Source organism: Mastomys coucha, unplaced genomic scaffold (assembly GCF_008632895.1).
Source record: "Mastomys coucha isolate ucsf_1 unplaced genomic scaffold, UCSF_Mcou_1 pScaffold14, whole genome shotgun sequence".
In the NCBI taxonomy this organism is placed as follows: domain Eukaryota; kingdom Metazoa; phylum Chordata; class Mammalia; order Rodentia; family Muridae; genus Mastomys; species Mastomys coucha.
Genome location: NW_022196896.1, coordinates 42,820,488 through 42,832,987, shown reverse-complemented (window position 1 = coordinate 42,832,987; position 12,500 = coordinate 42,820,488). Strand labels below are relative to the sequence as shown.

General features: G+C 42.6%; 1 pseudogene; it reads right to left on the bottom strand.

Annotated features, from left to right (window-relative positions):
• Positions 1 to 10,437: 10,437 nt before the first annotated feature.
• On the bottom strand, positions 10,438 to 11,500 carry LOC116089065 (annotated as a pseudogene).
• Positions 11,501 to 12,500: the final 1,000 nt, after the last annotated feature.

Genomic DNA, 12,500 nt, shown 5'->3' with positions numbered 1-12,500 from the left:
GCCTCTGCCCCAAAGACTAGGTAAGCTCTGTGGACCTGTGGGTTTGGAGAGCCATGGATGGAACTTGTGTTTTCTTGCTGAGTTCAGGACATGCATCTAGTAGAGGAAACCCCAAGGGACAGGAGGGGAGTTCCCCAGCTCTTCGATAGTTTGCATGGTATCTCTACCTACTGCTTCTTTATTTGGTTGCATTTTGTTTTTAAGTCTTATTGAAAATAATGTTTCATACAATCTATTTTACTCATTGTTTGCCCTCCCTCATCATCTCACAGATTTTCTGACCTCCCCACTCATCCATTCTCCACCCTCTTCTTCTCTGTGTTTAGAATACAAAAGCAGGAAGAAAGAAAGAAAGAAAGAAAGAAAGAAAGAAAGAAAGAAAGAGAGAGAAAGAGAGAGAGAGAAAGAGAGAGAGAGAAAGAAAGAAAGAGAGAGAGAAAGAAAGAGAGAAAGAAAGAAAGAGCAAAAGAAAGAAAGAGAAAGAGAGAAAGAAAGAAGGAAGGAAAATAAGGAAGAAAGGAGGGAGGGAGGAAAGAGCACAAGAAACATACACACACACAGAACACAGACACATACACATAGAGCATACACATAGACACACACACAGTGCACACACAGTGCACACACAGACACACACACAGATACATACAGAGCACACTCAGACACACACACACACACAGAGCACAAACACAGAGTACACACAAGCATAGATACCCCATAGAGACCCACATGCACACACAGAGACACAGCACACAAACACACATGCATACACAGTAAGTAAATAAAAGCACAAAATTAGAAGCCATAATATACAAGCAAAAGACCAGTAAGTTAAAAAAAAATGTCAAAACAAAGCAATATGAGACAAAAAAAAAAAAATCTCCAGAAGTGCCACCAAATTTGTTTCATGTTGACCATTTATTACTAGGCATGGGACCTGCCCCTAAGTGTGATTTGTATACTCAGTGAGATTCCACTGGAGAAAACTATAATCTTTCCTTTGCAAATGGTTGTCCACTGGAGATAGCTTCTTGGTTAGGGATGGGAGTTCATGTCCACTTCCCCCTCTAAGTGCCAGGACCCCATCTGGCTTGGACATGTGCAGGCTCTGTGCATGCTGCCAAAGTCTCTGAGTGTATATGTGTGTCAGGCCTATCGTGTCTGGAGGACACTGTTCCCTTGGTGTCATCCTCTCTGCCTCTTACAGTCCTTCTGCCTCCTCTTCTGCATTGCTCAGGTATCCCAAGGGGAGGGGTTTGATGAGGACATCCCACTTACAACTAAGTGTTCTGAGAACTATCACCCTCACTACATGGTTCAGCTCTCTGCACACTGCTTCTTCATGACATGTTCTCTCTGTTCTCCATTCTGATTCTTTTTCCTCCTCTCCTCTTCCCAAGACTAGCAGTTACAAAGCTTTTGCTTTCTAGATATGATGTGTATTTTTCTTATTATTTACCAAATAATCTGGCTTCAATTCTCCAGCTCCTAATCTTGGAGATTCAGAAGCAAAAGGTCCTAATCTTGGGGATTTGAAAGAAGGATATTATTTGTTTGTACAAATATGAGGGTTCTGTTGAACTGCCACAGAAAATGTTAAATGAGCAAAAATGGACACAGGCCACATTCACTTCTAAAACTCTATCCAATGTCTACTTTATACTTTCTTAAGATACATTAAATAACCTATTCCTGTTTTTCCACTATCATTCTAAAAAAAATAATTAAAAAAACAAACCACATACACAACTATAAGTATCTGCAATAAAAGTTTAAATTTAAAAAAATACTAAACCTTACTGTGGGAAAAAATCAAGACAGAAAGGGGAGGCGCAAGAGTGCAGGGATCAGACCCATCCCTCAGTCTGATGCAGGGATCAGACCCATCCCTCAGTCTGATGCAGAGAGCAGGGCCATCCCTCAGTCTGATGCAGAGAGCAGGGCCATCCCTCAGTCTGATGCAGAGAGCAGGGCCATCCCTCAGTCTGATGTAGAGAGCAGGGCTATCCCTCAGTCTGATGCAGAGAGCAGGGCCATCCCTCAGTCTGATGCAGGGATCAGACCCATCCCTCAGTCTGATGCAGGGATCAGACCCATCCCTCAGTCTGATGCAGAGAGCAGGGCCATCCCTCAGTCTGATGCAGAGAGCAGGGCCATCCCTCAGTCTGATGAACCAACCTCAGCTTCCTTTAGCAAGATACCATTAGAGTTTGCTGCATAGACAGAAAATGGGAGAGTGAGCATATTCATGACCACATCCAAGGAAGAAGGAGGCGGTTTGGGCTTCTGCACTCCAAGAAGGGAGCCTGGAGGTCAGAACTCTAAGGATCGCACACAGACAGTATTCACCAGGCTTCAGGTTCCCAGAATGGCAGTTGTTGCCATAGCCTAGTTGTCTGACAAAGGAACATCTCAACAGCCAATGAATTTTGTCACTGTTGTTCCTTCTACAACCTTCAATTTCTGAACTGCATCATTAAGTCTATGAGGTTCTGAATAATAAATCCACTGCAATTGCTATATTTATTAAACATGTGACATTTCTCTGGAGAGTTGAAGATTGGGATGAGGCACTGCCAAGGATGAGGTGCTTCATTGACTCCCAGTGCACACAGCCTGACTGGTCACGAAGGACGTCCACAAGGTGATGTTTTTTATCTGCTTATACAATATTGTGGTCATATGATTTGGCTCTTTTATCTCTATTCATCAACATTATTTGAATAATAATTCCTCTTTAACATTTCGGTTTATGTACTTTTATTAAAAGAGGAAAAGAATCACTGTGTAAAATAATTATTGTCACAGACACCTAGGTGGCCTATGTTTCATATTTGTGCAAGTTCATGTGTGCAGATGTGCGTGAACATTCATGTGGATGTGAGGGTGGGGTTCAACCTCAAGTGTCATTCCTCTAGCACTATCCCTGATTTTTTAGACAAGGTCTCTCACTGGCCAGAAGCTCCCCAAGAGCTAACCCCCTGTGTCTGTCTCCCCAGTACAAACATACACGTCACAGCTGGCGTTCCCATGGGAACTAGAGATCACACTCCCGCCACCATGCATGTACAGCAAACACGTAAGCAATGAACAGTCACCTTAGCATCCTAAGTAGCTTCTTAACTACATAATTAATGTGCATGAGCTAGAGATGAAGGATGGAGCCAGAGTATATAGAAATTCAGTGTAGACATCTATGGGCCTACACATGATCTTTTAATTGCTGGTGGGAATCAAAAGAATCATGTGCAAAGCACACTGGTATCCATAATACTAGACATGTAGCCACATGTGTCCCACAAAATGGGTTAATTAAAGTTATCTCATACATATGCATATAGATGCTTTTCTTTTGAGAGTACCATACATATACACAATGTACTATAATTACATTTGCCTCCACTATTACCCTCTAGTATCCCTCTTCGTTTCTCTCTGAACCCTTTGTTCCTCCCACCTAGCCCCCACTGGCTACACCATTACACTGTCACCCCCTTCCCTCTCCCCCTCCCTCACCACCTCCTCCTCTCCTTCTTCCTCCCCATCCTCTTTCTTCTCTTCCTCCTCCCTTCCTCTTCCTCCTTCTTTCCTCCCCCTAACCCCTTCTTCCTCTTCCCCTCCCTCTCCCTTCTTCCTACTCTTCCCCTCTCCTTCCTCCTCTTCTTCCTCTTCTTCCTCCATCAGGAACTATTAATACTTGTCAGCTCTTCAAGAAGGGAAGGGCTCATGGGTACCTCCTCTGTCTGTGATGAAAAGTTAGAGGCCCAGTCTTGTACAGGTGCCCACAGCTGCTGCGTATTCAGGATGGCGTGAACACACCTTTCTGGATGGCAGTATTTCACTGGATGGCACTCTTTCCCATCCTCCAGGAATTCTTAATTCTTAAATTCTTTCTCCTCTTACTTCTATGATGTGCATTGACCCTTGCTGGCGTATGATATAGATGTAGGTGTCTCCTCTGAGGCTCAGTGCTCACCAGTCACTTGCTCTGCACTTTGACCAGATGTGAATCTCTGCATTAGCCTTCACCCTCTGATAAGGGAAGCTTCTCTGGCCCAGCCTGAGAGCTGCTTAATTTTTAAGTTTATTTTATTTTTTATGTGTATGAATGTGTGCATGAATATATGCATCATGTGTGTGCAGGAATCTTAAGAGGTTAAAGTGAACATCAGATACCCTAGACCTGGAGTTCTAGTTGTAAGCCATCATTTGGGTAATGGGAATTAAACACTAGACATCCACGAGATCAGTAGGTATACTTAACCTGAGCCACGTCCCAGGCCCTAAACATAAACATTTAGGGGAAGTTCACAACATATTCATTTTGGAAAACAATGGCCATGTATTCCTGCTTTGAGCTCATGCCCTTCTCCCAAGCTATATGTTTTTGACCCAATCTATACGACCAGATGTATTCTAGTTTCACTCTGTGGAGGAGGGCTCAAATACTATGGTAAGGAAATTTGCTATCCCCAAAGAGCCATGCCACAATTGTACTTGTGAGTGTATCTTGCCTTGGAAGTTGGTATTAGAGCCCTTCTTGAAGATCTAACAAGTATTAATAGTTCCTGATGGAGCAAGAAAAGGAGGAAGGAGAGGGGAAGAGGAGAAAGAAGGGGGAGGGAGGGGAGGAGAAAGGAGAGGGGAGGGGAAGAAGAGGAGGAGGAAGAACAGGAAGGGAGGAGGAAGAGAAGAAAGAGGATGGGGAGGAAGAAGAAGAGGGGGAGGAGGAGAGGGAGGGGGAGAGGGGAAGGGAGTGAGAGTGTCTATTTCTGTAATGGTGTAGCCAGTGAGGGCTAGGTGGTTGAAACTTGGGTTTTCACCCACATGAAGGACATTTCCAGCTGAATTCCATCTTGATTTCCCTGTGTCCTATAACTAAAGTGCATGGTGCCTTCAACAAGAGGCAGACACACTTCCAGTACAGATATAAAGAGCATTTTAATTTATCTAAGTCTACTATGATGATAGTAAGAACTACAGGACAGCAAAAAGACATCCTTCCTGACACACAAGCAAAGGTCAGTAAATGACTTCTCTGGTGACTTTCAATACTTCTTCCTTCTCACTTGTCTTGCTTGCTTCATCTAAATGAAACATGGTTATTCAGAAACACAGGCAAGTGACCAGGACAGCAGCTATACTGTCCAAGGAATTCAAGAGGTGAATGCAAAGGCTCCCTGTTTTGCATTTGCAGACTTTTGCAAATGTCTGCTGCTAACACATTTTCACCCTAGACTGTTTCCATTTGAAGACCATTGACCCCATTTGATTTGTCACTTCTGGTGTCTTACTAAACAAACAAAACCTGAAGACATAATATTTCATATCCACACTCCAAGAAAAGTCTTCTATTATTCAAGTTTAATAACCCACACTGTGATAACATATAAAGTTTTTGTTACATTTTCCTCAGTGTGTGTGTGTGTGTGTGTGTGTGTGTGTGTGTGTGTGTGTGTGTGTGTGTATGGTGCATGAACACATGCTATAGTACACATGTGAAGGTCAGAGGATAACCATTGAGAGCTGATTCTCCATTTCCACTGTGTGGGCCTCAGGAATTGAACTCACGTCATCAGGATTGGCGGCAATCTTCTTTAACTGCTAAGCCATGTCCTGACCTAAGGTTTTTAAAGTCATTTCCCATAAGTGAACAAATAATTTTTCAACTTTAAATTTTTTATTTATTGAACAAGAAATTCTTACTAAATTAGTAAAGAAACATTGATTTACTATGGATATATAGCCTAAAGGTAAGTTTTACATTTTCGTGATCTATTAATCTTCACAATAGATTTAAATTCAATTTTATAATACCCAATGTTCACAAGGTTATTACCCTCTGGATTCAAACATATGGAAAAGCAGAGGGCAAAGGAAAATACATAATTTTAAAAATATTTTATCTTCCTAAAATAATGAAGGTATGGCTAATCTTACAGGCTATAAAGTGTTTGTTGCCTCATGAACATCATTACAGTAAGTCTGCTGCAGCCAGCTGAGCTTTCTATGCCCAGACTGTCCAGAAGGAAACTAAAGCCCTGATGTAAACCAGGGGTTCCTCAACTGTTGTTGCTCATGGTCTTTTTTCACCCCAGAAGTGTGTGCCTTAAGTATATACAAATTAGTCAAACAGAAAAAGCATTTACTAAAAATAAATTATGAAGAAAATTCATTTCAAAAGAATTCCCTGGAATGTGTGTAATGTTGCCATGTATTTAACACAAATGCAAACTTGCATACTACTGAGATGGCTGTGTGTCTTACTATTCTATCGCTGTGAACTCTACTCTATAAAAGAAAGCATTGAATTGAGGCTGGCTTACGGTTTTAGTCCATTGTCATCATGGTGGGAAGCATGGTGGCACACAGGCAGCCATGGTGCTGGAGAAGGAGCTGAGAGTTCTACATCTGGATCCTCAGGCAGCAGAGAGACACTGACACTAGCTTAGGCTTCTGAAACCTCAGAGCTCACCCCCAATGATACACTTCCTCCAACAAGGCCACACCTACTTCAACACCTAATCCCTCTCAGGCAATGACACACCCTAATGACCAAGCATTCGAATATATTAGCCTATGCAGGCTATTCTCATTTAAACCACCACAGTGTGCATTATTTTTATATAAAGATTAAATCTTGCAAGAATATTTTATATTATTGGACACAGAGAATCTTCAATGCTGATCAGAGCTGATTGATATTGTAACAGGCCTACCAGACTTTACCATAACTGATTCCATGATGGCAATACCATGTAGGCTGTAAAACAGCACATAGACAGCGCCACTGCCCCAACAAAAACAAAGACCAATGCAGCTCTGGGAAAGGCTTTAAATATACTACCCTTGCCTTTTGGCTCCTGTAGTTCCACTTCTGTCTAACTGCTCTTGCAAACTAACATATGTTGACCCAGTATATGGGGTTTGTACTCAAAAGCTCACCATGAGAACAGCTCAAGTTTATACTGAATTCTCAAACACCCAGAGTAGTCCCCAGCCTGCTAATAAAGGTTTTCTATTGACTTAAATCTGTCTCCAAGCAGTCTTCTCTGGTGGATATCACACAACAATAATTTGACTTTAGGGGGCTGGAGAGATGGCTCAGCAGTTAAAAGCACCGACTGCTGTTCTTGAGGTCCTGAGTTCAATTCCCAGCAACCACTTGGTGGCTCACAACCATCTGTAATGGAATCTGATGCCCTCTTGTGGTGTGTCTGAAGATAGCTACAAGTGTTCTCATATACATGAAATAAATAAATCTTTTTTTAAATTTTTGATTTTAAAATCATCAATAAGTAAACATCACTTTATATCAATATTTAGTAGAGATATGATTAGAACCATAGTGGAATTTAGTACTCAAACAAAAATTCATTGGATGGGTGTGGGTGGGTTGGTTGTTTTCTTTTGAACTTTAAATAACTGACTCAGATGGTCCTCAGAACATTCTAACTTAATACAAAAGTAGATTTACACTAATTTGATGCATATTTGCTGAAGAATGATGGTAGGAAAATACAAAAATTCTGATTTCCATAATCAAATCACTGTTTCTATATATGGAGAAAGCTTTGTAGGTATCATAAAAGTATTGCATGTTATAACATCCCACAGTCTTGTACTTAAGCAAAGGTCTTTGAGGCCATGCTCAGCAGCAGGCTCACGGTGGCTCTCGTGGTACCAAGTGCATATGGGTGTGTCTTCTGATCCAAGGCACAGTGAAGTCCCATGACGCCAAGTTTGTTTTGCAACCTCTGCATTCAGCTATGCAACCTTATACAGGGTGGAGACCTGTGCTCAAGGAACTAGGTATGGATGATGAACAGTTTATAAGTCTCTAAGTCTCTCAGGTGAATCTTAATACACTGTGTAGCATCTGAGTACCTCTGAAAGCCCAAGACAAAAAAAAACTCGTTAGGAATGATCCCAGCTCCCGTTTCCCTGCTCCTTTCTGATCCTGGTACTCGCTGTCTCCCAGCTTCTGCTATAGTCACTGTCTATACCGTGAGCACACTGAAGACAGCCAGTTCCCATGGAGTACACAGCCTAGTGAGGAACATGGCCAATCAAGACATCATGTACATAATTGTGTACTCTGTGACATGATCATGGAAGAACATGAGTGAAGTGGAAACTTAAGGACCCTTTGGAAAGACAATTGTATTGGAAGATGTCTTGCTGAAGTGGACCCAGGTGAAAGACTTAAGCAGAGTCACAAAGGAACATTTCCCTGAAGCAGAAACAGGAGAAAAGATGCTCAGCTAAAGCAAGCACATGAAAGAACACATGATGAAAGTTTCTTTGCTATTGACACACATGTATTGGTCTGCCTTACATAGTTGAGCTCCACTTTTTAGGACTCCATAGAGAGAAAAGACACCAAAAATTTCTGGTGATATGATGCAGTTTCTAACTGCTTTCATGGACCCAGGCTGATTGACAGAGTGATGTCAGCTAAGACAGACGCATGTGCTGAGGCAATACAGGTATAGGACACCTGAAGTTTGGAGGGAGTATAAAAAGGACTTGATAGACAGTGACAGAGGCTGACCCAGGCTTGCTTAGAGAGCTAGCTGTGCAACCCTTGTTGGTCTTAAGTCTGTACTTCTCTTCCCTTCACTGAGAAAGGCACAGCCAAGGACTTTCCCTGGCTTTCCTACTTGTCGGAATCCTTCCTGCCTGGCTGTCCTTGCTAGGTCTAGCCACCTGATGCTGTCCCCAAACTACTGAATTGGACTGCTGGTATATCCAGGAAATGTTTGAGAGTGGATCAAGCTGCTGACCTGTGCTGACAATGAAGATGGGATTTGCTTTAAAGAATCATTTCTAGCCGGGCGGTGGTGGCGCACGCCTTTAATCCCAGCACTTGGGAGGCAGAGGCAGGCGGATTTCTGAGTTCGAGGCCAGCCTGGTCTCCAGAGTGAGTTCCAGGACAGCCAGGGCTATACAGAGAAACCCTGTCTCGAAAAAAACCAAAAAAAAAAAAAAAAAAAAAAAAAAAAAAAAAAAAAAAAAAGAATCATTTCTAAACAGGTCCACTTCCCCCATATCCTTTCTCTTCCACTACGTCTACTGGATGGTGGGTTAAACTGTTTAAGACCCATCATCAAAAGTAAGCTTTGAAAACATTAAAGTTACACAAGAGGCTTGAGGTTGCCCTGGATCCTGCACTGCTTAGTCCTGGGAACCTGTCTGGGGCAGTTGAGGGAATGAAAAAAAAATATATGACTACAAAGACACAGATGCAAAAATGTGGGCCCTGAGTGGGCTGTGTGAGCAAGTAAGCAACAGCCTCGTCCCTCAGCATGTTCATTAGGACAGCCCAATTCCAGAGAAAAGCTAGTCTCCGTGGGAGGCCTCTGTGGGTCACACTCTCAGGCCGTAAACATCTGGGAGGATGGAGATGCACATCCTCCAGTCATCCAACTATTCATAAACACTGGTGTTTGCACACACTGTCAATATTCTCAGACCAGGTGAAGGCTTTGCCATCTCTTTGATCCACACCTCAGAGGGAAGTCCTTGGCATTCTCTTGAGTCTGAAGTATTGGGTCCCTATCCTGATTGTGCCTGTGGCAAACAATTACACACTCACTTCATCCATTCTTTACATACCCAGTTAAGGCTTTTACTACAACTCCCCTACAAGGAAGAGTGAGGTAGGGCACCCACCCTTCCCCATCTCAGGTTACCTCCTCTAATGTCTTCCAATCCCTGAAACTCCCTGGCTAATCTGTGAATTCGTTTAGTGACAACAAACCATGATTAAATCCAAAGGGAAGTATGCAAATATCAAATGCTATGGAATGTATGAACTGTATAGAAAATTCTGAAGCAGGAGAATTCTCCAAATGTATTTCAAAGGTTACCTCAGAGATGACTACACATTATACCTGTATTTAAGGATCATTCTGTGCCTCCTGAGATCATCTCACCTTTCTACTTTTTTTTTTCCCACTGTTCAAGGTTTATTTGGTGTTTTCATTGGCATGATACTTGAGTTTTTGGTTCCATCATCCATATGCAGATCTTACATTTCACATAATATTGCAATATTGCAATGTATACTATAGACACATACAATACATAAAATATCCTGTAGAACATTTTTGCACAAGATATATATATATATATATATATATATATATATATATATATATATATATATGACTTACACACTGGAGCCAGGTTATCACTAACTGGGAACTCGTTGGCCTAGGCATGTTTGGTGAGGGTGCACAGGGCGGCAGTGCAGCAGGCTCACAGGGTAATCAAAACCTGCACATAGTTGGTGGTGTGTCTCGGAGACAGTGAGACTGTCACACTAACCTGGTCACCACTACACAAGTACCACTTGGCAGCAGGGCAGAGCTGTGGGAACTGAAATTTTTTTCACCTCAACACCATTGTACCAACCACAGCTCAGATGAGAAGTGTGTGGTCTCCATAGAAACCCTGCTGCAGCCTGGGCAGTGAAGTGCTAGGACACTGGGAAGACTTTAGAACTGCAGCTCCTTCTGGATTCCCCAGAGGGTATCTGCACTCTTTTTCAGGCAGGCCTCTTCCTCAGGAGTCAGTGTCACCTTCACAACATCTGAGATTCCATTTTGTCCCAGGATACATGGGACAATGAGGAAGACATCATCATTGGTCCCATAGAGACCCTTAATCATGGTGGAGATGGGATGCACCCACCTAAGGTTCTTCATTATGCTCTTGGCTAAGTCTGCTATGGAGAGGCCAATGGCCCAGGATGTGCAACCTTTCAGCTTAATCACCTCATAGGCACTGTCAACCACCTGCTTGTGAACATCCTTCCACTGCTTTTTATCTGCATCAGTGCCCAGTTCTGGGTTCAGAGACTTCAGGGAGGTGCCAGCAACGTTCATACCACTCCACACAGGCACACTGGAGTTGCCATGTTCTCCCAGGACCCATCCTTGACAGCTCAGCGGGTGAACCCCCAGCCTTTCTCCCATCAGGTAATGGAACAGAGCTGAATCCAGATTACAACCACTTCCAATAACTCAGCTTTTGGGAAAGCCACTGATTTTCCAAGCAACGTAGGTCAAGATATCCACTGGATTTGAGACAATAAGCAGCTTGCAGTGTGGACTGTACTTCACAATGTTGGGAATGATGAACTTGAAGATGTTCACGTTTCGCTGGACCAGATTGAGTCGGCTCTCTCCCTCTTGCTGACGGGCCCCCGCTGTGATGATGACCAGCTTGGAGTTTGCAGTTACACCATAGTCTTTGCTGGAGACAATTTTTGGTGTTTTAAAGAAGAGGCTGCCATGCTGGAGATCCATCATCTCTCCCTTCAGTTTCTCTTCCATTACATCAACAAGGGCAATCTCATCTGCCAAAACCTTCATTAAGATACTGATGGCACAGGCTATGCCAACAGCACCAACCCCAACAACTGTAATCTTGTTCTGGGGACCTGCTCTTCCTCAAGAAGATTCACAATCAGCTGGTCCTTGAGGGTTGCCATCTTGGACTTTGAATCTTCTGAGACCGCTAGTGCATGATGGGGGGCGACAGGCAAGCAGCAGCAGCATGGCCTGGGCTTAGCGACAGTGGCTCCAGCACATCTCACCTTTCTACAATTGAAAGAAAAATGGAAATCAAAGCCATAATGAGGCGCTGTGGCATATGCGCCACATCAAAACATAAAGAGACAATCGTGAGCCCTGGCAAGTACATGTAACAGGTCAAACTCAAGAATGTTACTGAGAGAAAAATAAAACATAACTACTGCTTGAGGGAACTGTATCTACTTAAATGGAACTGAACATGTGTATATGCTATAAAGAGGAAATTCTATTTCTGGGTATATATTTCAGGAAATGATACATATGATTGCAAGATGTAAACATTCATAGCATAGTAGCCCTAACTAGAAACAGCCCATGTGCCTATCAATAGTATAATAAATTATAGTATAATAAAACAAGACAATCCTTCAGCTATGAGAATTAAAAAACTATTACAATATAGACAATTCTTAGTACTGAATGTGAGAAACTGGGCTCAGAAGAATACATGGTCACATATAAACTCTATGATGTCATTTTTTCAAGGGTCCACAATAGGCAGAACAAGTCATAGTATCAGATGGTTTGGAGGAGGGGCCAGTGGCTGGGGATGGAGCTGGGCAGGAGGTCTGCAAGGAGAAGTCAATAATGTCCTACTTCTTCACCTGGGTCATGGAGACACAGGTGGACTCACTTCGTGACCATGTTCAAGCTACTTCCTCTTTCTAGAAAAACAGAGAAAAACGTTACTATATAAGTTGTTATTGAGAAAACATTCCTGTATAAACTGTTATCCATATTAGATATCTATTTATGTCACATTTGTGATGTCTGACCTTTTCAGTATGTCCAGTAACTGCCAACTTCCCTTCTTGCTGTTTGGTCATTATTTTACTCAAGTCAAGCAATGTATTGTCTCTCCTCTCCCTTCTCCTGCACACCCCTGCACACCCCTGC